General features: G+C 51.6%; 1 protein-coding gene and 1 long non-coding RNA gene across 2 annotated transcripts in view; one reads left to right on the top strand and one right to left on the bottom strand.

Annotated features, from left to right (window-relative positions):
* ASB2 (ankyrin repeat and SOCS box containing 2) overlaps nt 1-360 on the bottom strand; it is a 47,344-nt gene extending 46,984 nt beyond the window's left edge. The window contains exon 1 of the mRNA XM_081552218.1: nt 222-360. The gene's annotated coding sequence lies outside the window, so the exon portion shown is untranslated. The remainder of the gene's footprint in view (nt 1-221) is intronic.
* Nucleotides 361-469: 109 nt separating this feature from the next.
* On the top strand, nt 470-10,335 carry LOC145530614 (uncharacterized). The gene is made up of 4 exons (XR_014071932.1): nt 470-602; nt 2,375-2,484; nt 4,882-8,756; nt 10,152-10,335. It is a non-coding gene; the product is annotated as an uncharacterized LOC145530614 (long non-coding RNA).
* The last annotated feature ends 13,986 nt before the right edge of the window (nt 10,336-24,321 follow it).

Below are 24,321 nucleotides of genomic sequence, written 5' to 3'. Positions count from 1 at the left end.
CCTCCAGAAGATTGTACAAGTACATGCAAACGGCTGATTCTCTGTGCCCCCCATCCAAAATAAAAGTCACCAGCCTGCTTTAATAGCTCAAGAGAATAGGAGAAAGAGGGAGACACACAAACATACTTTGACTCTAAGAGGCTATGAAGAGACGTTGCAGTGGTTAAGTCCCAGCCCGACAAGCAGTCTTTCTGCATAAGAAAGTTGAAAGCATGCATTACCTGTTAGGCTCTGAAACAAGGGTAAAATTCAGGGGTAAGAAAAAGGATTTTTCCTGAGAGTGTCTTAATTCAGAACATGCTCCCTGAGTTTGCCTTCAGCCCTGGCCCTGGGCTTCTGGCTGCTCTGCCAGGCAGCTCTGAAACGCTCTCCTTTGAAGCAGGGAGTTTATTTCGGGCCCATCGCATGACCAATGATGGCAAGCCAAACTATAAGATGTTATGAATCTCAGATTTCCTGTTTAAAGATTGCACCGAGGAAGCCCCGATCCTGGTTTCCTCCAGGCCGCGTCAATTACGGACTTGACTTCGGAGAGCATCTCGGAGCCTTGGCTCTCCCGTGACGTCACCACTTCTGATCCTTGACACGGAGGCCATATATGGGTATGTTTCTGGAACTCCCCAGGAGGGAGCGAGAGAGGAGAGAGATGAAGAGAGTAAGAGACACAGAGCTGGGAGAGAAAGCCGCAAGCAAGAGCAAGGAAGGAAGTGTGGGAGAGAGAAGGGAAGAGAAGAGAGAGAAAAGAGGGGAAGTGGGAAGAAGGGATGGAGAGAAGAGAGGAGGAGGGAGGGGAGTCAGGGAGGCTGGGAAGGAAGAGGGGAAGGAGGCAGACTGAGAGCAGGCAGGAAGGCAGGGAGGAAGAAGGGCTGAATGAGAGGGAAGCGAGCATGCGCAGGTTCACTGCTGGGGCCTTTGCGGGCAGCAGGTGGCAGAGCCTGATATTTGGGGGCCCCAGCGCGGGAATCCAGCTGCTGGAGTCTGTGGGGTGGGCAGGGGAACAAACAAATGAATAAGCCTGTGGGCAAGCCCCGGGCAGGGGCAGTGGAGCCCTTCCTCCAGGGCCAGGGAAGTATTCTCTGCTTCTGGACTCGATGGAGTGGCCCAAAATGTTAGCCTCGGGTAGCAAAGACAGCACACGTACAAGCACACGCCCTGAGCATGCACGATGCCAGGCACCCACATGCCCACGTCTGCGTTCAGATCTCAGGTTACAGAGTTGGGGAAGCTGGAAATGTCACTTGGTCCACTCCTCTAAATGGAAAATAATTTCCATTTCAGAGACCACTTCCCCTTGCAGGATATTGGATTGTGACCCCAGAGCGTGGCTCACTTTGCATATCCCATCTGGAAATTAATCTCGGCGAGTTCAGTGCGCCCTGTAGTCGGGTCAGTGTTCTAGAGCCTGACCTGGGGCTGAGGACAGGAGGGTGTGATGCGTCCCAGGCTGTCTCCCAGCTACCAGCATCACCCCTACTTGGGACAGTGCCCCCAGGCCACTGTGGCTGATGACCCCGAAAGGTCACACATAGCACCCCCCGGCCATGTGCCATGACAGGAATGCAAGAGAAGAGGGGGCTGTCTGGGACACTTTACTGTTTGGGGATTCTTCTCGGCAGGGAGAAGTTCTAGCAGGTTCCATGGAGTGCGTCCTTGGAATCCTCCTACTTCCTTGGCATCCTTGCCAGATGTAGGGCATAGATGCCACTGCTTTCCATGTCAGAGACCCCAGATATGGCCTGCCTGGGAGGACTGGGCTGTGGGCAGGGATAGGGCCCCTTCTCAGGTGGCCTTCTGTCTTGCCTTTCCCTCCTAGTCCAGACAAACCTCATAGAGTCAAGAAAGCTGGAGAAACAGGGTCTCCAAATCCTGTTGCCTGTGCTTGCACTCAGCTTTTGAAAATTAAGAGCCCGAATTGTGGGTCAAGCATCACAGGGAACAGAAAGTGCATCGAGTGTGGACAGCAACGGGAGGGGGCTGGCCAGACACAATCTGCTTCATATATGACAATGTCTTCTGGCGGCACTCGCACAACTCTTGCAGCAAGTACTATCATTACCCCCATTTCACAGACGAGAAAACCGAGGCTTGGAGAGACTGGGGAGTTTGTCCGGAATCTATAAGTGATGGCTTAGCAGTTTGAACCATGTCTGCCTGGTGCAAAAGCTGATGCTTTTAGCTGCAGCTCTATCTCCCCAAAGTGAAAGTGTTGGTCAATCAGTCATGTGCAACTCTTTGTGATCCCATGGACTATAGCCTGCCAGGCTCCTCTGTCCATGCAATTCTCCAGGCAAAAATACTGGAGTGGTTGCCATTCCCTTCTCCCAGGCATATTCCCAACCGAGGGATTGAACTTGAGTCTCTCGCATTGTTGTAGGCAGATTCTTTATCGTCTGAGCCACCAGGGAAGCCCCCATCCTCCAGGTAATGAGGAATCCAAATGTTGGAGCAGAACAAGGAGCGCCACAAGGCTTTGACTACAAATCGGTGAATATTTGCTATTCCCCTGGTCCTTCACTCATCCCACGTGGGAGGCTTGATGCTCTGGATAAAGGTCCACAGAGTCTGAGACCCAGGTTGGCCTGTCTGTTCACATTACAGGTCAGTCAACTCCAAAATGAGGTTGGGCTAACTTGTTGATTCCCAAGCTAAACTGCACATTAGAATCCTATTAAACTTAGCCATATCTGCCTCTACCCCAGAGATTCTAATTTAATTTATCCGAGGCAAGGCCCGAGCAGCACTTATTTTTAAAAACATTTCATTAAAGTACAATATGCCAACAGAAAAGCAGACTTACCACAAGTGTATATCCCATCAATTCACAGGCACCCCAGCACCTACATCAAAGAGAGAATATAACCTGCCCATTTCAGTGCAACCATCTGCCGTCTCCTGCCAAGGGTGACCACCCTTCCTGACGGCTAGTGGCTCAGGTTGTTTTGAGCTTCCTACGAGCAGAGTCACACCAGTGTCTTCCCCCACTGAATAGTGTAGTCTGACGTCCGTCCATATTGTTTCACGTAGTTCCAGATTGTTCCTTCCCATTGCTGTGTGGTTTTCCACGCTCTCACAGGCACCCCAGCACCTACATCAAAGAGAGAATATAACCTGCCCATTTCAGTGCAACCATCTGCCGTCTCCTGCCAAGGGTGACCACCCTTCCTGACGGCTAGTGGCTCAGGTTGTTTTGAGCTTCCTACGAGCAGAGTCACACCAGTGTCTTCCCCCACTGAATAGTGTAGTCTGACGTCCGTCCATATTGTTTCACGTAGTTCCAGATTGTTCCTTCCCATTGCTGTGTGGTTTTCCACGCTCTGAACATATCTCAGTTGGTCCACTCTACTGCTCATGGTCTTTTGGGTGGTACCTAGTTTGGGGCTATAATGAATATCATAGCTGTGAACATTCTAGAACATGTCTGTTGGTGAATATCCACGCCCGTTTCTGCTGGGCCAACACCTAAGACGGGAATCACTAGGTCATAAAATCAGTATATGTTCAGCTACAGGAACACAGCCAGTTTTCTAAAGGTGTTGTACCAACTTACCCTCCCACAGGCTGTGTGCATGAGTTCCAGGTGCTCCATATCCTCACCAACATGTGGCATTTTCCACCTTTTCTCACATTATCCATTCTGATAGGCAGTACTATTAATTCACTGAGGTTTTCATTTATATGTCTCAGATTACAAATTACACACACCTCTGAAAAGTCTTGGCCCCAGGAATATTTGGAGCCTTTGTGCAAGGCCCCATAGGTGGTCCTGTGGAACAGTCCTCCAGGAAAGGTTTTTATGGGGACAGAAAGGAGTCAATGGGGAGACAGATGCAGAGGCAGAAACCAAACAACTGGTCAACCTGCAGGGCAATGGAAAGAAGGCCTGGCTGCCAAGAGAAAGCCCCAGTGCTCACAGATGGCACCAGGAGGGTTCTCTCCTGATCTTACACAGAGCCTCCCTACCCTCCTTCTCTAGCTCCTTACCCTGCTTCATTTATCTCCGTAGCACTTATCACCCTCCCCTGGAGTTATGATGTATTTATTTGTCACTTGTTATTTATTGCCTGCCTATCCCATCTGGAATAATATTTCTGTTCACTGCTGCGGATCAGGGCTTACAATGATGCCTGGTGCATAGTAGGTGCTCATTAAATGACTGTTGCTATATGTGCTCTCATGCAAGCCACACAGCTCCTGGGTCTAAACTGGGAAAGGCTGTGTCACATTTGCCAACTTCATCCTGGCTCTTGGCTGCATACACACTCACACACACACACACACACACACACACCAGACCTTTCAGGCTTCCCTCCGTATTTATTTTAATCTGAATTCGATGAGTAAAGTTGAGGGGAGGGAGGCAGTTCATAGAGCCCCAAGCCTAGTAAGGACCAGAGAGGGAGCCAGTCCCAGCATGTTCTCCATATGACAGTGATACCTCTTTCAGGAAGGAGAGAAAGAGAGAAGAGGGAGAGGGTGCTGTAAACTGGGATGTGGGACTCAGTGCCAAGTCCTGGAACGGTTTGGACCCAGTGACAGCACATCACCAGCTAAAATAAGCACCCCTGAAGTCTTGGCGTGCTGGCCCCTAGCCCTGGCTGCCTCTTGATATCAGTTTATTTTGGTTTCAAGGGATGAAGAGGGACAGGAAAGAGTCAGATCCACACCCTGGGCAGAGTGCTGGGGTGGAGAGGACCAAAGGCAGACAGCATGAGTGGAGAGGGCAGACGAAGGCCCCAGGTCCTGAGAGGGAGGGAGGTGCGTCTACAGAAAGGAAGGAGGGGGCGAGGAGAAGGCAGAGAGAAGTCCCCGCCCCTCCTCCTTTCCTTATGATGAGCACGGTGCCCTCTGGGCTGTGGCTAACCGACAGTTCCTTTCCTCCAGAGCAATCGGGACCCTCCTCAACCTCCCAGCTGAGGCGGCCAAGGCAGACTCCTGGAGAGAAGACTGTTTGCCCATTTATAGAGAGCAGAGTGTCTCAGATAGTGAACAATCTGCCTGCAATCCAGGAGATCCAGGTTCGATCCCTGAGTCGGGACGATCCCCTGGAGAAGGGGATGGCGACCCACTCCAGTATTCTTGCATGAAGAATCCCATGGAGAGAGGAGCCTGACAGTCCATGGGGTTGCAAAGTGTCGGACACAACTGAGCAACTAACACTTTCACTTTTCTTTTCAGAGAGCAGAGTAAGGGCACGACCTCACCCCTCAGATGGGAGAGCAGGGCAAGTCAGCCTCACACCCCATCACACCCTAGATATGGAGGTGACACCCACAAGGATGAGGGATCACCACCCCACAGGACCCCTCGGGACTGGAGAAGGGCTGCCCGATCCTGCCCTGCCCCCTCCAACAGCCCGTGGGCATGTCAGGGAGGAACAGTAGGATCTTGTAAGGGTTTCCATCACAACGAGCAGATCCAAGACACAGACTCCATCGTGGGACACTGGGCTCTTTTCAGCCACCTGGGGCTTCCTGGAACCATGACCATCCATGACTGACCCTCAGACAAGAGTGGCCAGGACAGACCAGCAAGACAGCCAGTTTCACAGCTCCATGCTGTAAACCTCATTTGCCATTGTACAAATGGCCAACCCTCTTTGGCGGGCTGCACTGAGTTACCCTGCCCAGAGACACAGAGGAAGGGCATCTACCTCAAATCTCAGGCTGCAGCCTTCGGATAAACAACCATCTGCAGCAGAAACCCTGCAGCCCCAGGCCCATCCATCTGTGAGCTCTTTCTCCAGGGAGTGTCTGGCCCTGGAGGATGTCCTAACAGAGGGTGGTCCTGGGCCTGGCGGGGACATTCTTGGTCAGCCCTGTGCAGACAGTATCTTCCTTGTGGAGATGCCACTGGTGCAACCCCAGTTATTGTCCTGTCCTCTTTCCAGCACCAGCACTACTGCTGGTTAATTCCTGCTTGCTGCAGGACCTGCCCACAGCCCTGCACCTCACCGAATCTCACTTTCGTCTTCTGAGGCTAGGAGAGCACTGACTCTTCTCTCCCATAGCTATTAGGCGATTAGACGAGATCTCAGGACTCAAACAGCCCACCCCGGGCCCTGGACTCAGGAGACGCTCATCCATGGGACTTCTTCCACCCCACCTGCCACCTGCAGAGAGATTGAGTGTGCAAAGCAGGAGGGCATCTCCCACGAACCAGGCAGGCTCAGGTGACCAGTGAGTGGGCCTTGGACTGATCCATCCTGGAAGCTGCTGGCCCCTGCACTGGCCAGGCCCCTCGGCCCCTTCCAGGGCTTGATTTCATCATGCCTGAATCACCCTTGGGAGCTTGTTAGCTTTGTTAGCTGCCAGGAACAGGTTTTCCATGAACATAAACATGTTTTGAGTGGAGCTGGGAACTCTCTATTGCCCTTTGGCAAGAGGGAAGGCAACCCACCTCCCAACCAGGGTGAGCCTGCAGCCGACTAGCCCTCCTGCCCTGGGTTGAGCCAGGCTGTGTCAGACAATGTGTTTCCTGCCGGGTTCAGCCTCTCCTGGCTGGCCCAGCGCCATCCAGACAGGGCTGAGTCCAGGGCCGTTCCCTCCATCACTGCAGTGGAGCAGGGAGGGCAAGTACCTCTTGAATTCAGTCCCTGGTCAGCCACTCTGGAGGTGGAGCTTGCAGGGAACAAAGTCTCCACTCCAGAAACACAGCTGTCACAGTCAGGCATCTCTGCAGGGCAGCTGGCTGTAGGGCTGCTGACCGCTTCACCTTTGCCTTATTCCTTAGGGAACACAAAGTGGCCAGAGATGTGACATTGCAGAGGTGTCAGCAGGGAGGCTCTGGGCTTACTGTGAGGAGGGGGGACCTGGGTTCTGGGAGGGAGTCGGGGCTGACAAGGAGGCAGGCAGTGGATCAGGTGTCCTGGGGTTGGGAAGGAATTCAGACACCCCCAATGACCAGCCCCTCTAGGCCAGCGCCTGCATGGCCATCCAAGAGGAAGGCATAGAGTCCTGATGGAGGAATCGAGGCCCTCCTGGGATTTGCCCACTCTTGGTGAAGGTGACACCTCCACCCACACCACCTCAGTCCCACAGAGAACTGAAAGATCAGAAGAAGAAGAAATGTCCAAAGCAGAAGGTCCTTGGGGTTCACCTGCGCCAGCATCCTTTTTCCGAGAAAAGGGAATATGAGGCTGAAGAGGGCGAGGCTTTGCGAGGTTTCTACCACAGCTTCCAGAAATTCATTCTGCTTCTCCGCAGCCCCCTTCCAAGCTTATGGTGTGGTCATAGAGGCTGATAATCACATCATGCCCTGGACACAAAAATCCAAGTTCCTGGGCAAGTGGTCAAGAACCCCATCACATCAGAGGGAGATGGCAAAAGGCAGACTGGACATCTCCTGGGCACATTTACAATGCCTGCTACCTCTTGGAGGCTCCCAGAAATGCTTTGGAGTGGAGAGGTTGTGGTTTGCAACAGACCACAAGTTCCACTGAAGAGCTGGAGGCTTAAGCACAGGCAACTTGGGTGTCATTGTCATTGTGCTTCCTTGTTCCCACTCCAGGAGGTCAGGCAGGGGCCACTCTCAGCACAGAATCACTTGTAAGGTGACTGCCCCAGGTCTCCCTTGCAGAGCCAAGTGGCTAAGAACCAAGACTCTGGAGCTCCACAACTTTCTAGCTGTGTGATCTTGGATAACTTACTAAACCTCTCTGAGCCTTGGCGTTCTGATCTATAAAGTGGGAGAAAAAATGACAGTACCTATGCCTCATAGGAAAGCTGCAAAGATTAAATTTTATATATAATAGGCACCCCCACCTTACCTTCCGTTTCACTTTTCATGGTTTCAGTTACCCTCAGTCAACCGCAGTCTGAAAATATTAAATGGAAAATTCCAGAAATTGACAATGCATAAGTTTTAAATTTCAAGCTGTTCTGAGTAGCAAGATGAAATCTCACACCATCCTGCTCTGTCAGCCTGGGACCTGAATCATCCTTTTGTCCATCGTATCCCGGCATTGGTCGCTTAGTGTCCATCTCAGTTATCAGATTGACTGCCGAGGTATCACCGTGCTTGTGTTCACTAAGTAACCATTTTACTTAATAATGAGCCCAAAACGCAGGCACATTGATGCTGGCAATTTGGATCTGCCAAAGAGAAGTTGTAAAGTGCTTCTTTTAAGTGAAAAGGTGAAAACACACAAATTAGCAAGGAGAGAAAAAAAATTGTATACTGAAGTTGCTAAGATCTAGGGTGAGAATAAATCTTCTATCTGTGAAATTGTGAAGAAGGATAAAGGAATTGCTGCTAGTTTTGCTGTCGAACATCAAATTGCAAAAGTTACAGCCACAGCGTGTGACAAGTACTTAGTTAAGTTGAAAAGGGCATTAAATTTGTACAACCGTTATTCTGAGAGAGAGAGAGAGTGGGACTTCACTCACACATCTTTTATCACAAGTGGCTCAGCTGGTAAGGAATCCGCCTGCAATTCAGGAGACCCTGGTTTGATTCCTGGGTCGGGAAGGTCCCCTGGAGAAGGGACAGGCTACCCACTCCAACATTCTGGGCTGGAGAATTCCATGAACTGTATATCCGTGGGGTCACAAAGAATCAGAAGCAACTGAACGACTTTCACTTCACTTCATTGTTATGATTGTTCAATTTTACTATTGCTTATTGTTGCTAATCTCTTACTGTTCCTAATTTATAAATTTAAACATTATCATAGAAATGTATGTGGGCTTCCCAGGTGGCTCTAGTGGTAAACAACCCACCTGCCAATGCAGGAGACAAGACACAGATTTGATCCCTGGGTCAGGAAGATCCCCTGGAGGAGGGTGTGGCAACCCACTGCAGTATTCTTGCCTGGAGAATTCCATGGACAGAGGATCAAGGCAGGCTACAGTCCACAGTGTTGCACAGAGTCGAGCACAACTGAAGCAACTCAGCATGCACGCACGCATGTATGTATAGGAAAAAGCAGTATATATAGGATTCAGTACTATCCATGGTTTCAAGCATCCACTGAGAGCCTTGGAATGTATCCTCCTTGGCTAAGAGGGAACTACTGTATATATTTTGGTCACCTGATGTGAACAGCCAACTTATTGGATGCTGTGGAAAGATTGAGGGCAGAAGGAGAAGAGGGCATCAGAGGATGAGATGGCTGGATGGCATCATCGGTGCAATGTGCATGAACTTGGGCAAACTTTGGGAGATGATGCGGGACAGGAAGGGAGGCCTGACGTGCTCCAGTCCATGGGGTCACAGAGTTGGACACAACTGGGCAACTGAACAACAACAACTGTATATATTCCTTAGAGTAAAGACTTATAAATGTTAGGTGTTGTTATTAACTTAAACTTCCTGAGAGAGACAGAGGGAATGGTGGTTAGTTGAAAACAGTGGTTCTTAACTGGGGACATTTCCCCCTAGGGAACAGCTGACATTTCCTGGAGACATTTCTGGTAGCCACAAGTGAGAATGGTGGGGGTGCTACTGCGTCTGATGGGGAGACGTCAAGGATGCTGCCAAAATCCTACAGTGTTCAGGACAGCTTCCCCAGCATAGAATTAAGAGCCCAAATGTGCAGGTGGAGAAGCCTGGCTGGAGGGATGGCATGTGGAAGGAGGAGGATTGTGGGGGTAGGAAGAAGTCTGCTCGAAGTGACCAGGGCTCTCCCTGCTCCCCAGTGATGGCTTTGGATTTCAGGAATAATTGCCATCAGGGGGCCAGGTGTTCAGAGTTTGAATACCTTGAGACTGTTATAGGGAAGGCTTGTTGAAGCGGTCTCATAAACCAGCCCTGAAGGTCACCAGCAGAGGCAAATGCAGCCGTAGTTCGAGAAAAGCAGAAGCAACAGCCTCAGTGATCCCCATGAAGCCTGGGGTTCACCAGTCAGCAGGAAAGGGGGGACTCAGCCCTGCGAGGGCCAGGCATCCCTGCTGGTAGCTGGTGCATTCAGACACACACACACACACACACTGATGATGCTTAGATCATCTGGACACTACACATAATTTAACCTTCTTTCAGTGAAGAGCTGAATTTAATCCACCTGTTGTGAGGGCCATTGGCCAATGAAATATTTAGTTGCATCAGTCACATCTGACTCTTTGCGACCCCATGGACTGTAGCCCACCAGGCTCCTCTGTCCATGGGATTTCCCAGGCAAGAATACTGGAGTGGTTTGCCATTTCCTTCTCCAGGGGATTGAACGTGCGTCTCCTGCATTGCAGGTGAATTCTTTACTGCTGAGCCAACAGGGAAGCCCAAAGGGGTGTGTTGCCTCCCCATTGGGGGATCGAACCCCAGTCTCCCGCATGACAGAAGGGGATACTCACCACTATACTAATGAGGACGGCAGCAAGTCTTATAAAAATACTAACTAACTGTCAGTGTCTCTTTTTTCCTAAAAACATATAATGGACCTCCTTCTCTTTCTTGGTGCCCGTGTGTGTGTGCACATGTCAGGTGAGAGGCAGCTAGCACTCTGAAAAGAGCTCAGGCCTAGCCACCAGGGTGCTGGTCTTGGCCCTTCTGGAAAGTTCTCTGTGACCTCATGCAGACCTTTTGTCTCTCTGGAGCCCTGAGGAAAGAAGAACAACACTGCCCCCACGAACTGGTAGGAACCCAGGTCCCTCCAGACTCCGAGAGCCTCTGAAACCAGAAGGAGCAGCCATAAGTGGCTGTACCCACATCTCTTTGCTCTCCGAGAATAAAAATTCTAAGTCAGCTGGAATTCAAAATCGAGCCTACGTAAATATTTTCAAAACCAGAAATAAAAAAAAAAAAGGGACAACAGTGATTTTGAACAAGTCTCTGAGTCCAAGTTGACTCAGTTATTACAGGTGCCGGAAGGAAAACTCTCCTGTGTCTCTGTCTGTTCTTTCTCTCCCCCGCTTACTTTCCAGTTCTTCTGGTGCCACTCAACTCAGCCAGCGTCCCCTCCAAACTGCACTGTCATCGCTCCTGGCCACTGAAGAGCGTGTGACCTGGGTGCACACCAGCGCCTGCCAGCAGTCAGGGCTGTGCCGGGGGAGGAGGGGTGGAGGATGTCTGCCAACCCCTGGGCTCCTCTTCGTGTTGATGCGGGGCCTGTGGGTGGCCCCAGCTGGCCAGCTGGCCCCTCAGGCTTGTCCCTCTCTCTGAGCCTCCTGCCCTCTATTTAGCAGCAATGCTAAATAGCAGGATCAGGTGTCTGCCATGCCACGCGTCCTGGGAGAGGGGACTGTTGGGGCCCGAAGATAGGCTCCAGGCTGCAGCGCCCAGTGGCCTGGTTCCTGACCCTTGCCGTCAGGTCCCTGTCAGGGTGACGGTGCTGCATTCCCCGGGGGCACGTGGATCCTGGGAGAATCAAAACAGGCTGCCTCTGACATGTGCTGCCTGGGCACCCTGGTGGGCTCTCCAAGGCCCCTGTGGGCAGCCCTCCACGCCTTCTGCAGCCTCATTCTCTCTGTGCCCCATTCCCACTCCCCCTGTCTGCATGTGGCTGCGTTGGACCCTCCAGGATCAGCGGTGGTCTGTCCCTTCACCCTTCAGGCAGGTTCTGTAGAGCGGCTGGTGAGAGGTTAGAGTAGGTGCTGTGTGGGTGGTCTGCTGAGGGTCTGTCTCCCCCGCCCCACCCCCCTGCAACTGCTGGGAGGCTTAGCCCCCTCGGGGCCCCAGGTTCTCAATTGCAAGTCAAGAACCATAAGGAGCACCTTCCTCGTGGGGCTGGGGTAAGGCTTAAATGAGAAGATCTAGGGCAGGGTTGGGCTTCCCTGGTGGCTCAGATGGTAAAGAATCCACCTGCAATGCAGGAGACCCGGGTTCAACCCCTGGGTCGGGAAGATCTCCTGGAGAAGGGAATGGCAACTCACTCCAGTATTCTTGCCTGGAGAATCCCATGGACAGAGGAGCCTGGTGGGCTAGAGCCCATGGGGTCACAAAAAGTAGGCATTGTTTACAATAGCTAGGACATGGAAGCAACCTAGATGTCCATTGGCAGACAAATGGATAAGAAAGCTGTGGTACATATACACAATGAAATATTACTCAGCTATTAAAAAGAATGCATTTGAATCAGCTCTAATGAGGTGGATGAAATTGGAGCCTATTAGAAGGCAATGGCACTCCACTCCAGTACTCTTGCCTGGAAAGTCTCATGGATGGAGGAGCCTGGTGGGCTGCAGTCCATGGGGTCGCTAAGAGTCGGACATGACTGAGCGACTTCACTTTCACTTTTCACTTTCGTGCATTGGAGAAGGAAATGGCAACCCACTCCAGCGTTCTTGCCTGGAGAATCCCAGGGACGGCGGAGCCTGGTGGGCTGCCGTCTATGGGGTCGCACAGAGTCGGACACGACTGAGGTGATTTAGCAGCAGCAGCAGCAGCATACAGAGTGAAGTAAGTCAGAAAGAAAAACACCAATACAGTGTATTAATGCATATATATGGAATTTAGAAAGATGGTAACAATGACCCTATATGCAAGATAGCAAAAGAGACACAGAGATAAAGAACAGACTTCTGGACTCTGTGGGAGAAGGCGAGGGTGGGATGATTTGAGAGAGTGGCATTGAAGCATGTATATTACCATATGTGACTAGATCGCCAGTCCAGCTTCAATGCATGGGACAGCATGCTCAGGGCCCGTGCACTGGGATGACCTGAGGGATGGGTGGGGAGGGAGGTGGGAGGGGGGTTCAGGATGGAGAACACATGTACACCCATGGCTGATTCATGTCAATGTATGGCAAAAACCACTACCGTATTGTAAAGTAATTAGCCTCCAATTAAAATAAATTAATTAATTAAAAAAAAACCTAAAACTAGAGAAACACAAGAGTAGGACACGACTGAGCAACTGACACACACACGGGGCAGGGCTGTGTGAAGCTCAGTGACTGTAACTATTTCTATTTTTATTCTCCAGGCATAAACTAAATGCCATGAGCCCCACCAGGAGCCAGAAGCTGCTGGGATGTAGAACTGCTGCGTCTGAGCCCCAGGGAGACATAGCCTGGGGCAGGGAGCAGGGGTCAGGAAGGGAAGTAGGGAGAGTGAACAGGGAGGAGAGGAGTCAGGCAGAGTGGGCGAGGGGAGTAGGGCAGGAAGAAGGAGGGGAAGGGGTTAGCGTGGGGGTCAGGAGACCATCCGACAAAGGAGGAACGGGCTGCCTTGAGTCTCTGCAGAGTCTCTAGGTGCACAGGTGGGTGCAGGGTATCCCAGGCCAAGGGCAAGACATGAGCCAAGGCCTGTGGCCTTGAAGCCGGTGGCCAGCTGGGCAACCACAGGAGATGGGCCTGGCCAGGGTGTGGGGAAGGGCAGATGTGGGCTGGAAGAGAAAGCAGGCGCTGGGCCAGCAGAGCTGGGCAGGCCACGCTGAGGGCTTGGACTGTGGGGGAGATGATGGAGGGACAGTTTGGCTTCCTTTGGGGCTGCCAAGATGGGCCTTTAATTCCTGTCCTGTATCAGTCCATGGTCAGCATTCCAGGGGGTGGGTAGTGATCCAGGTTCCCACGTTGCACTGACATCCCTTAAAGTCTGGCCTCACCTGCAGGCTTGGGGCGGGGCTGTCACAGGTTCCAGGATTCTGGAGTCTGGGAAGACTGAGATCAAGGTGTCGGCAGACCCAGTGTCGGGTGAGGGCCCACTTCCTGGCTTGTAGGTGGCTGGCTGTCTTCTCACATGGCAAGGAGCAACTAGGGAAGCTTCTCTCCTTTCTACAGCCTAGAGCAAGCAATATGGTGAGGGGAAGGGTGTTGGGAGGAGCAAGCGGGGAGAGATGGAGGGAGTGAGGGAGGAAGAGAGACAGAGAAAGAGGGTCTTGGTTGGTACGTGGATGAAAGTTTGGGGTGGGTGTGACTCCCACTTCATTCTGGGCCTTCAGAGTTGGGGAGCAACTCCACCCAGCAGAGAGGGAAGGTCGTGGGCCCAGGAAGGAGACAGCTGAGGAGGGCATTGCAGAGGACCAGCCCTGCACACAGGGGCAGCGGTGGGTGGGGGACCTCCTGCCTACATTTCGCAGGAAGGACAGTCAGGCTCCGAATGGTGAATGGTGTGTGCTGTAGACAGTGAGCCTACTGGGGCAGTGGGGTGGGCGCTCAGTCTGGGTGGAGGTAGCCAGCCTAGAGCCTTGTGGGGCAGGAGAACAGAAGTTCTGAAATTGGTAGAAGTCTTGGGAAAGGCTTCGTACGCAAACGGCCAGAGACCCCAGTGAGCTTAGAGCCAGTGGGAGCAATGCTTTGAGGGGGGAAGGGCCCTGTGGACATCTGGCCACGTCTGCTTGGCTTGCACGTGAGGCCTCTTCCTGGAGGACCTATGTATAGCATCTGTGACTCTTCCTGGTCCTGCCCAGCCTGCTGGGAAAGTCCTCTCTAAGTCTCATCAAGGGGACAGAGCCCGGGGTGGTTAAGAAGCCCTGGTCTCCTGTCCACACTGTACTGACTGCTCCTTTGCTCTCAGATCCCTGCTCTGCCCTTCGGTGCCTGGCAGGCTGACCAGGGCATCACCCAAGGCCCCTGCCCTCTGGTTTTTGACGGGGTCCAGCTGATGGGAGGCCAGGTGGGCGGGACAGGGGAGTGAAGTGAAGTAAAAGTCGCTCAGTCGTGTCCACCTCTTTGCGACCCCATGGACTATAGACTCCATGGAATTCTCCAGGTAGGAATACTGGAGTGGGTAGCCCTTCCCTTCTCCAGGGGATCTTCCCAACCCAGGGATCGAACCCAGGTCTCCCGCATTGCAGGCGGGACAGGGGAGAGGTCCAGTGTTTATTTGTCTAGCTCCTCCTCTCCTTTGGGCCCAAGTTCCCAGGGACTCCGGGGTCCATGGCTGTGGCTCTTTGGGAGGCTCCTCACCAGGCTCCAGGCCATCATTTCCTCCCTGGGACGGTGCCCGCTTCCCAATGTTCCTGAATTCCGGGTGCCTCGGTCTGTCTTGGTGCCCTTGACTCTGCCCACCTCTCCGTCCCTTCATCAGCTCCTCTTCATTTAACCTTTGGCATATGCCTGCTGTATCTTATAAATAAGATACAACATATCTAGTTAAACTTGACTTTCAGACATGTAATAAATACTCCTTCAGTCGAAGTGATGTTGTTGTTTTAGTTGCCAAGTTGTGTCCAACTCTTTGCCACTGCATGGACTGTAGCCCACCAGTCCTGTGTAATCCTCCATCCATGGGATTTTCCAGGCAAGAAGACTGGAGTGGGTTGCCACTTCCTTCTCCAGGGGATCTTCCTGACCCAGGGATTGAATCCACGTCTCCTGCATTGGCAGTCAGATTCTTTATCAATGAGCCACCAGGGAAACCAGTCTAAGTATCAGTTCAGTTCAGTTCAGTCGCTCAGTCGTGTCCGACTCTCTGCGACCCCATGACTTGCAGCACGCCAGGCCTCTCTGTCCATCACCAACTCCCGGAGTCTACCCAAGCCCATGTTCATCGAGTCGGTGATGCCATCCAACCATCTCATCCTCTGTCGTCCCCTTCTCCTCCCGCCCCCAATCCTACCCAGCATTAGGGTCTTTTCTAATGAGTCAACCCTTTGCATGAGGTGGCCAAAGTATTGGAGCTTCAGCTTCAACATCAGACCTTCCAATGAACACCCAGGATTGATCTCTTTTAGGATGGATTGATTGGATCTCCTTGCAGTCCAAGGGACTCTCAAGAGTCTTCTCCAACACCACAGTTCAAAAGCATCAATTCTGCGGCGCTCAGCTTTCTTCACCATCCAACTCTCACATCCATACATGACCACTGGAAAAACCATAGCCTTGACTAGACGGACTTTTGTTGGCAAAGTAATGTCTCTGCTTTTAAACATGCTATCTAGGTTGGCCATAACCTTCCTTCCAAGGAGTAAGCGTCTTTTAATTTCATGGCTGCAGTCACCATCAGCAGTGATTCTGGAGCCCAAAAAAGTAAAGTCTGACACTGTTTCCACTGTTTCCCCATCTATTTCCCATGGAGTGATGGGACCAGATGCCATGATCTTAGTTTTCTGAATGTTGAGCTTTAAGCCAACTTTTTCACTCTCCTCCTTCACCTTCATCAAGAGGCTCTTTAGTTCTTCTTCACTTTCTGCCATAAGGGTGGTGTCATCCTCATATCTGAGGTTATTGATATTTCTCCCAGCAATCTTGATTCCAGCTTGTGTTTCTTCCAGCCCAGCATTTCTCATGATGTACTCTGCATAGAAGTTAAATAAGCAGGGTGACAATATACAGCCTTGACGTACTCCTTTTCCTATTTGGAACCAGTCTGTTGTTCCATGTCCAGTTCTAACTGTTGCTTCCTGACCTGCATACAGGTTTCTCAAGAGACAGGTCAGATGGTCTGGTATTCCCATCTCTTTCAGAATTTTCCACAGTTTATTGTGATCCACACAGTCAAAGGCTCTGGCATAGTCAATAAAGCAGAAATAGATGTTTTTCTGGAACTCTCTTGCTTTTTCGATGATCCAGCGGATATTGGCAATTTGATCTCTGGTTCCTCTGCCTTTTCTAAAACCAGCTTGAACATCTGGAAGTTCACGGTTCACGTATTGCTGAAGCCTGGCTTGGAGAATTTTGAGCATTACTTTACTAGCATGTGAGATGAGTGCAATTGTGCGGTAGTTTGAGCATTCTTTGGCATTGCCTTTCTTTGGGATTGGAATGAAAACTGACCTTTTCCAGTCCCGTGGCCACTGCTGAGTTTTCCAAATTTGCTGGCATATCAAGTGCAGCACTTTCACAGCATCACCTTTGAGGATTTGAAATAGCTCAACTGGAATTCCATCACCTCCACTAGCTTTGTTCGTAGTGATGCTTTCTAAGGCCCACTTGACTTCACATTCCAGGATGTCTGGCTCTAGGTGAGTGATCACACCATCGTGATTATCTGTGTCTAAGTATAGCAGTCCCAATTATTTCATAAGATATACTACACAATTCCTTGCTGTTTATCTGAAATTCAAATTTAACTAGGTGCACTGTATTTTTCTTTCTAAATCTGGTGATCCCTCTTACAGGACCCCTAATTGGTGCACTAATGTGTCCCTCAGATCAGGGGAATTTCCAGTCACCCCTAACTAGAGGAAAAGGTTGGGTTTGAAGCGCTTACACTCTGCATGCAGAGAAGGAGCTATGGGCTGCTTCTTTCTCCTGTTGGGGTAGCAGCAAGCTTCCCTAGGGGCAAGAACACAGTCTAAAGTTGAGGGGACTGGCCCCAACATCTCCCCAGTTACATGACATCAGCCCCTAAAATGCCCCCAAGACCATGCACAGAGGCCCTCCTGGTCCCTGTTCCCATGAGCAGGTCCTGGCTGTCAGTAGAGACATGGCCACATTCTCAGCCTCAGCTTTGAGCTCACAGCAGAACTCCAAGGGGGTTGGCATCTAGGACAAGGACGCTTGGAGAGAGAAGGCATGGTGTCAGATGGGTTTGAAATTTCTCGGACTCACTCCTCTACCAACAGCTGGATAAGATGCTCTACCTTTCCGGGACTCCTGTGATAAGATCAGACCCATCTGGCAGTGATCTTCCATTCTCTGTCCACAGATGCAGAGCCTTCATTAGACCTGCGCACGTAATCAGGAGTGTGATGCCTCACTGTATTCACAGTCCCGGGGGTGGGGGAACCGTGGGGCCAGTTTAGAACTTGATTCTCCCTGAGCCCCTTCTTCCTGGCTTTCAGAACCCCGCCCTCCTTCCTTCTTGCTGCTCCAGCTTGGTCTCCTTTGCCCCATTCATCCATCACTGCCAGCATTTTTAGGGACATCGGGCACCCCAAGCACCCAGAGAGCCAGCAGAAGTCATCCCAGCTGGGGACTCAGCCCTCATGTGGGGCAGATCATGGCCCAGAGTCTGGGGGCCTCGCCTCCAAGCTTAATGATGGCGTGACTGCCCAGGGTCAGGAAATCCCTGGACAGTTTGGAAAGTGCTGAGACTCCCCCTGGTCCACTGTGAGGGGGCGGCTCTGACAGCTGGGTGAAGGTGGGGTGGGCGACCCAGAAAGAACGGGCCCTTTTTCCAGCTTGGCTGCAGAGCATTCAAGAGAGGGCCTGGCCTTCACCAGAAATGGCTGTGGACCTGAAAATGGCACAAATGCTGCCTCTGGGAGTGGATCCACGCCAGGCAGAGTAATAGTAATAACAGTGGCTTTCTGTGTGTGGGGGGGGAGGGTCGTGTGAAAGTCGCTCAGCTGTGTGTGACTCCTTGTGACCTCACGGACTATACAGTCCATGGAATTCTCCAGACCAGAATACTGGAGTGGGTAGCCTTTCCCTTCTCCAGGGAATCTTCCTAACCCAGGGATCGAACCCAGGTCTCCCACATTGCAGGTGGATTATTTGCCAGCTGAGCTACAAGGGAAGCCTAAGTGTATGTGTAAATCAGTGAATTTAATCCCCACAACTATGGATGAGGTAGGTGCTATGTTAACCCCATTTCACAGAGGACGAAACTGAGGCTCAGCGAGGTCAGGTGATGTGCCAAGACGGGACAGCTCGTGACTGGAGAGGAGCCACTGAGAGATGTCACATCTGCCTTCATTGCCATGCTGAAATGTGACATCAGTCTGCTCCAACATTCACAGCGTGGTTATGAAAACACAAGACTTCCTACAAGGAACTAGGACTTAAAGAGGGACACTGTGAGGAGACATAATTGGACTCAGTTTAAGGAAGGGAAGACGTTCTGGCGGTCAGAGTGGTCCAGAGGTGGACAAGGCAACTTTGGGAGGGACTGAGTCTCTGTGATTGGATATATGCAAGTGAAGAGGCTGGTCCCATTTTCTGAGACTCTGGTAATAACAGACACTGTACTCTGGGTTCTCACAGCTCCATCACACAGGCACTGCTGTCCCCAATTTACAGATGAGGAAACTGAGGTCCAGAGAGATTAAGTGACTCCATGATGGTTATGTATGTGACTGGTGGGGGAGCCATGACTTAAACCCAAAGATGTATGTCTCCAAAGCTGTGCTTGTGCCCATACATCTATTGAGCACCTACTGTGTGTCTGGTATTATTCTCCTCTGTGTGTGTGCTCAGTCACTAAGTCCTGTCCAACTCTTTGGGACCCCATGGAGTGTAGCCCATCAGTGTCCTCTGTCCATGGGATTCTCCAGGCAAGAATGCTGGGGTGAGTTGCCATTCCCTTCTCCGGGGGATCTTTCTGACCCAGAGATCAAACCTGAGTCTCCTACATTGGCAAGCGGATTCTTTACCACTGAGCTACCTGAAAGGTATACTATTCTTTTAGACATTAAGATTCCAGGAGGGACCATTCTTTGCCCTGGTGGACATCAGATTCCAGTGAGGAGAGAGACAACCCAGAGTAACAAGACCAAAATAGAACTGAACAAGAATGTTGTTGTTCAGTCGCTAAGTCATGTCTGACTCTTTGTGTGACCCCATAGATGGCAGCATGCCAGTCTTCTCTGTCCTTCACTATGTGCCAGAGCTTGCTCAAACCATTGAGTCAGTGATGCCATCCAACCATCTCATCCTCTGTCGCCCCCTTCTCCTCCTGCCCTCAATCTTTCCCAGAATCAGGGTATTTTCCAAAAAGTTGGCTCTTCGCATCAGATGGCCAAAGTATTGGAGCTTCAGCTTCAGTATCAGTCCTTCCAATGAATATTTAAGGTTGATTTCCTTTAGGACTGACTGGTTTGATCTCCTTGCTCTCCAAGGGACTCTCAAGAGTCTTCTCCAGCACCACAATTTGAAAGCATCAATTTTTTGGTGCTCAGCCTTCTTTACGGTCCAACTCTTACATCCGTATGTGATTATTGGAAAAAACATAGCTTTGACTATATAGACCTTTGTTGGCAAAGTGATGTCTCTGCTTTTTAATATGCTGTCTAGATTTGTCATAGCTTTTCTTCCAAGAAGCAAGTATTTTTTTAATTTCATTGCTGCAGTCACCTTCCTCAGTGATTTTGGAGCCCAGGAAAATAAAATCTGCCACTGCTTCCACTTTTTCCCCATTTTTCATTTTTTCCCAGAACAAGAACGAGGTGAGACCAAAGGTGAGCTGGAGTCAAGAGGGTTTGAGATGGTCAGGGGAGGCCACTCTGAGAGGTGCATCTGAGCTGAGATCAAAAAGGCAAGAGGAAGAAAGTATTTAGATTATGAAGAGCTGAAAAAACAGTGCTCTGGGCAGAGGAAACCACGGGTACAAAGACCCTCGGTGAGCCAGGGGAAGACCAATGTGGGGAGCATGGCCAAGGTAGGGGGCCAGATCACTGGGGACCTAGTCATCCGGGGTTTAAACTTCTTTTGTAATTATTGGAAGGTTTGTAAGCAGTGGTGTGCTGCAGACAACTCATGCCCACTCCTGACAATCATCTGTTAAATCTTCAGGATTTTTGCCTGTTATTAAACTATTAGTAGCTTGAAATCAGCCATGGTGGGAGTATTTACACCATGGAAATTGGCAAGCACCACAGGTCATGGCTTTGCACCCTGGGAAGCAGGTGGTTAAGCAGTTATCTGCATTGCACTGGTTTTAGACAGGGAAGTGGGGAGAGGGGATTTGCACTTGAAGGAACCCTCTCTGGCTGCAGGGAAGAGAATGGCCTGCAGGAGACAGAGAAGTAGGATGCCCGGCAGGGACCGTCCCTGCATTGGTCCATGTCGGAGAGATGGGGGTTTGGACCGGTGTGGGCCAGTGGATGGATCTGAGTGGTTCTGAAGGCAGATCCAGTGGGCCTCGTTAAGATGACCCCATTATTGAAGCTCAGAGCAAAGAGGTGACCTGCTAATGTCACAAGGCTGGAGTATGAAGGAGCTGTGATTGAGCCCAGGCCTTTCTGTTTCCTATACCTCAGTGTTTCCCCAGATTGTCTTGAAGACTCTTCCTGGGGAAGGTTATGTTCTAGGACAAAGAGGAAATAATTAATGGGTGACCCTCAGCCCTAGTGGGCTTCCTAGGTGGCTCAATGGTAAAGAATGTGCCTGCCATGCAGGAGACGTGAGTTCAGTCCCTGAGTAGGAAAGATCCCCTGGAGAAGGAAAAGGGCAACCCACTCCAGTATTCTTGCCTGGGGAATCCCACAGATGGGGGAGCCTGGAGGGCTACAGTTCCCGGGGTCACAAAGAGCTGGACACAATTTAGTGACTAAACAACAACTCAGCCCTCGCTTCTAGTGGTCGGAGCAGGCCCTTCCCACACCTCTTCTCAGGAGGGCAGTTCCTCTGAGCTGCTGTGGGGGGTGTGGGGCGTGGAGGGAACCAAGATGTCCTGGCAGAGACATTGAAAGGCCCAGCCCCCGTGGTGAGCCCTGGGGCCCCAGCCAGTGCCCTGTCCTCCGTCCTAGGAGGGCCCGGCGGCCTCGGGAGGGCTGCCCCAGCTCTGGTACCCGAGGCCTTCCTGGTGCAGAGCCAGGATGAGGGCTGGAGCCGGGACCTCAGAGGAGGAGCAGCTCCCACGCAGCTTCCTGGGCCCCGGGCTGCTCTGGGTTTGCCAGGGTGGGAGGGAGGGTTAGGGACATACCTGAGAGTCTATCTCGGTTGGGGTGAGGAGTCTAAGCAGTGCAGGGTCTTAGCAAGATTCTGGCAGAACCACTCTGCTTGTCTGCCTCATGCTCGCTATGCTCCCACCCCCCACACCCCCAGCCCCGCACCCTCCACCTGTCACCCCTCCTCACCCCCCACCGGCTACACACGCTCCTCTCCCTTCCCTGGAGCCGCCCTTGGCACCAGCCCCAGCAACAGGGCTCAGCTGCTTCAGGCCCGCCCTCTGTGAAAACTCACTCTCAAACAAGTGTCCTGTGCCAGGCGATCACTACCACTGTGATCTTCTGGAGGGAACGAGAAGGGAGACGCGAGAAGGAAAACTAAGGCTGATGGAACCCCTACCAGGTGTCAGGCAGAGTTGCTTGCTTTTCTCAAAGAGTTAGAGGAAAGTTTCCCCTCATCCTCTGTCCCTAAAATATTAATAAAATCCAAAAAGCTTATTCCTATCCTTCTAGAGTTTCCTCTTTGTACACACACACACACACACACACACACACACACACACACGCACGCACTATTTTTACCAAAATGAGATGCTGTTACATATTCTATGTGGATTATTTCATTTATTCCTAGGTTGTTGTTATCTCTATTTTGCATTTCTGGCAAATGAGGCTAAGAGAGGTTGTGTACTTTTCCTAAGGTCACACAGCTGGTAGAACTGCCTGGCTCCACAGCCTCACTCTCTGCATTCTGGGCATAATCACTCTGGGTGCAGGAGGCCAGCCTTGTCCCTGTTGGGGGGCATTTGGGGGCTACAGAGCAGGTGGGGCTGGAATTCTGGGCAGAGGCCTTATCTGCCATTTCCTTCTGCTGTGCTGTGAGGCTCAAGCCCTGGGGTCAAATTCCAGCCCCACCGTCCTTGTGAAAGCTTTTAAAAGGGGGTTCTATTGCCATTTAATTGTGGCTCTGCCCTTGAAGCAGGCTCCCAGCTGTCTATAATAGACAGCTTGACCTTGAATTTCTCTTTCCCGAAGCCCAAGAGATAGAGGATGCCCTGGGAGGTCTGGAAACTTGGCTCCTCCGCAGTGGTGGAACCTCCGCACTTCCTGCCTCTCTCACCTTGATCTCTACTTTTCCGAAGTTCCTTTCAGCCTGAGGTAAGCTCCCGACTCCTCCCCTGGTCACTGCAGCTAGCTGGAGAGGGGCGGTGGGGGGGGTGGAGTGGGCGGGGGGAGAGGACCAACTAGGGCAGCGAGGAGGATTCAGGGCAGCTTAGTGGTCTGGAAGGAAGTGGGAGTTTAAAAGCAGGTCTGGACCCCCTAGACCAGGGTCCAAATCCCGAGCAGGACCTATGCAGTTTCACAAGGCCCGCATGCCCAAGATTCCCTATTTGGTTTTACAGCCTGCTGTCACTGTCTTAAAATTCTTAATTTTCTGAGTAAGGGGCCCAGCTTTTTCCCGTTGTGCCGGGTCCCACAGATTGCACAGCCAGCCCTGCTACCCATTATGAGCCACGTGCACTTGGCAAGTGACTTCTCCTCATCGAGCCTCAGTTTTCTCATCTGCAAAATGGAGCCATGCTTCCACCTTCTGCAACGATTGTGCTGAGAATTCAGAGAGAGACTTCAGGCCAAGAGCCAGGCAGCAGTTAAGTCCATAGCAGGTGTCATGCCCTGGTAATTGTGGCTGTCTTTCTATAGGGCTCTGTGGGGCCCTGCAAGTCACACTCGATCATTGTCTGACTCTTGGTGGCCCTTTGGACTGTAGTCGCCAAGACTCCTCTGTCTATGGAATTTTCCAGGCAAGAATGCTGGAGCAAGTTGCCATTTTCTTCTCCAGGGGATCTCCCCAGGGATCGGACCTGTGTCTCCTCTGTCTCCCACACTGTAGGCAAATTCTTTACCCTCCGAGCCATCGAGGAAGCCCCATCGGTGTGGCCAGCCGGGGAAAAATATCTCTGGAGCCACCAGAAGTCTGTCTCCCAGCCTTTTTCATGGGTGGGACATTTCAGGCCAAAAATAAAATCCTTACTGGGAAGTGAATGGTTCCACCACCTGCACAACCCCCTGACTATGGCTATATTGGGTCAAGTGGTTTAGGGCCCTGTGCTGCTGGGAGATGAGATACAGAGAGGGGTGAGCCTGGGAAGAGATGAGGGTCTGGTGAGGCTGTTCCAGCAGCTGCTTTCAGCAGAAGGAGGGTCAGTCATGTGCCCTTAATAAATGAAGGCCTGACGCCCGGGGGTGGGGGCGCTGATGGAGCCTCCCCCAGGGCCGCCTCCCTCACTCTATATCCTTGGAGGACCCCATGTCCCAGCAAAACTCAGCCTCCCAGACGTTTCTAGAATCCCAACTTCATAGCTCAGCAATTTCCCAATGGTGAGACCTTGGGCAACTTACTTAACCTCTCTGGGCCTGTTTCCTCATCTGCAAAATAGCAGGACTGTAACCATGTAGTCCCTGGGGATTCTCCCAGCAAGAATACTGGGGTAGGTTGTCTTGTCCTCCTCCAGGGGATCTTCCCAACCCAGAGATCCAACCCACATGTCTTATGTCTTCTGCATTGGCAGGTGGGTTCTTTACCACTACTACCAACTGGGAAGCCCAAGAACTATCTCAGACATTGTCAAAACTGGGGAGACTTCCTCTATCCCTCCTCCACACACAACCCCCCACCCCCAGGCCTGGCTCTGACCCTCTGGGCAGCCCCAGAGCTTCTCTCCCTCAGCACCAGCAACCCTTCATCTGAGCCCAAGGCCAGATCCAAGTCCACCTTTGTTTCTTGGCTGGTCTCAACAAATGCTTTCTGGGCTCCAGAACCATGGAGGGTCAGATAGACAGCTCCATTGGGATCTGCTCAGGGACTCCTCTGCCAGCTAAGACCAAATCCATTGCCCGCTGATGAAGAGTCATGAGGGGAATGCTGAAGAGTGCAAGCTGGGGAATTGTCCC

This window comes from Giraffa tippelskirchi, chromosome 12, assembly GCF_054371585.1.
Source record: "Giraffa tippelskirchi isolate mGirTip1 chromosome 12, T2T-mGirTip1v1.2.pri, whole genome shotgun sequence".
Taxonomy (NCBI): Eukaryota; Metazoa; Chordata; class Mammalia; order Artiodactyla; family Giraffidae; genus Giraffa; species Giraffa tippelskirchi.
The sequence above is the reverse complement of the archived record's forward strand: the minus strand, read 5'-3'. Positions and strand labels throughout refer to the sequence as shown.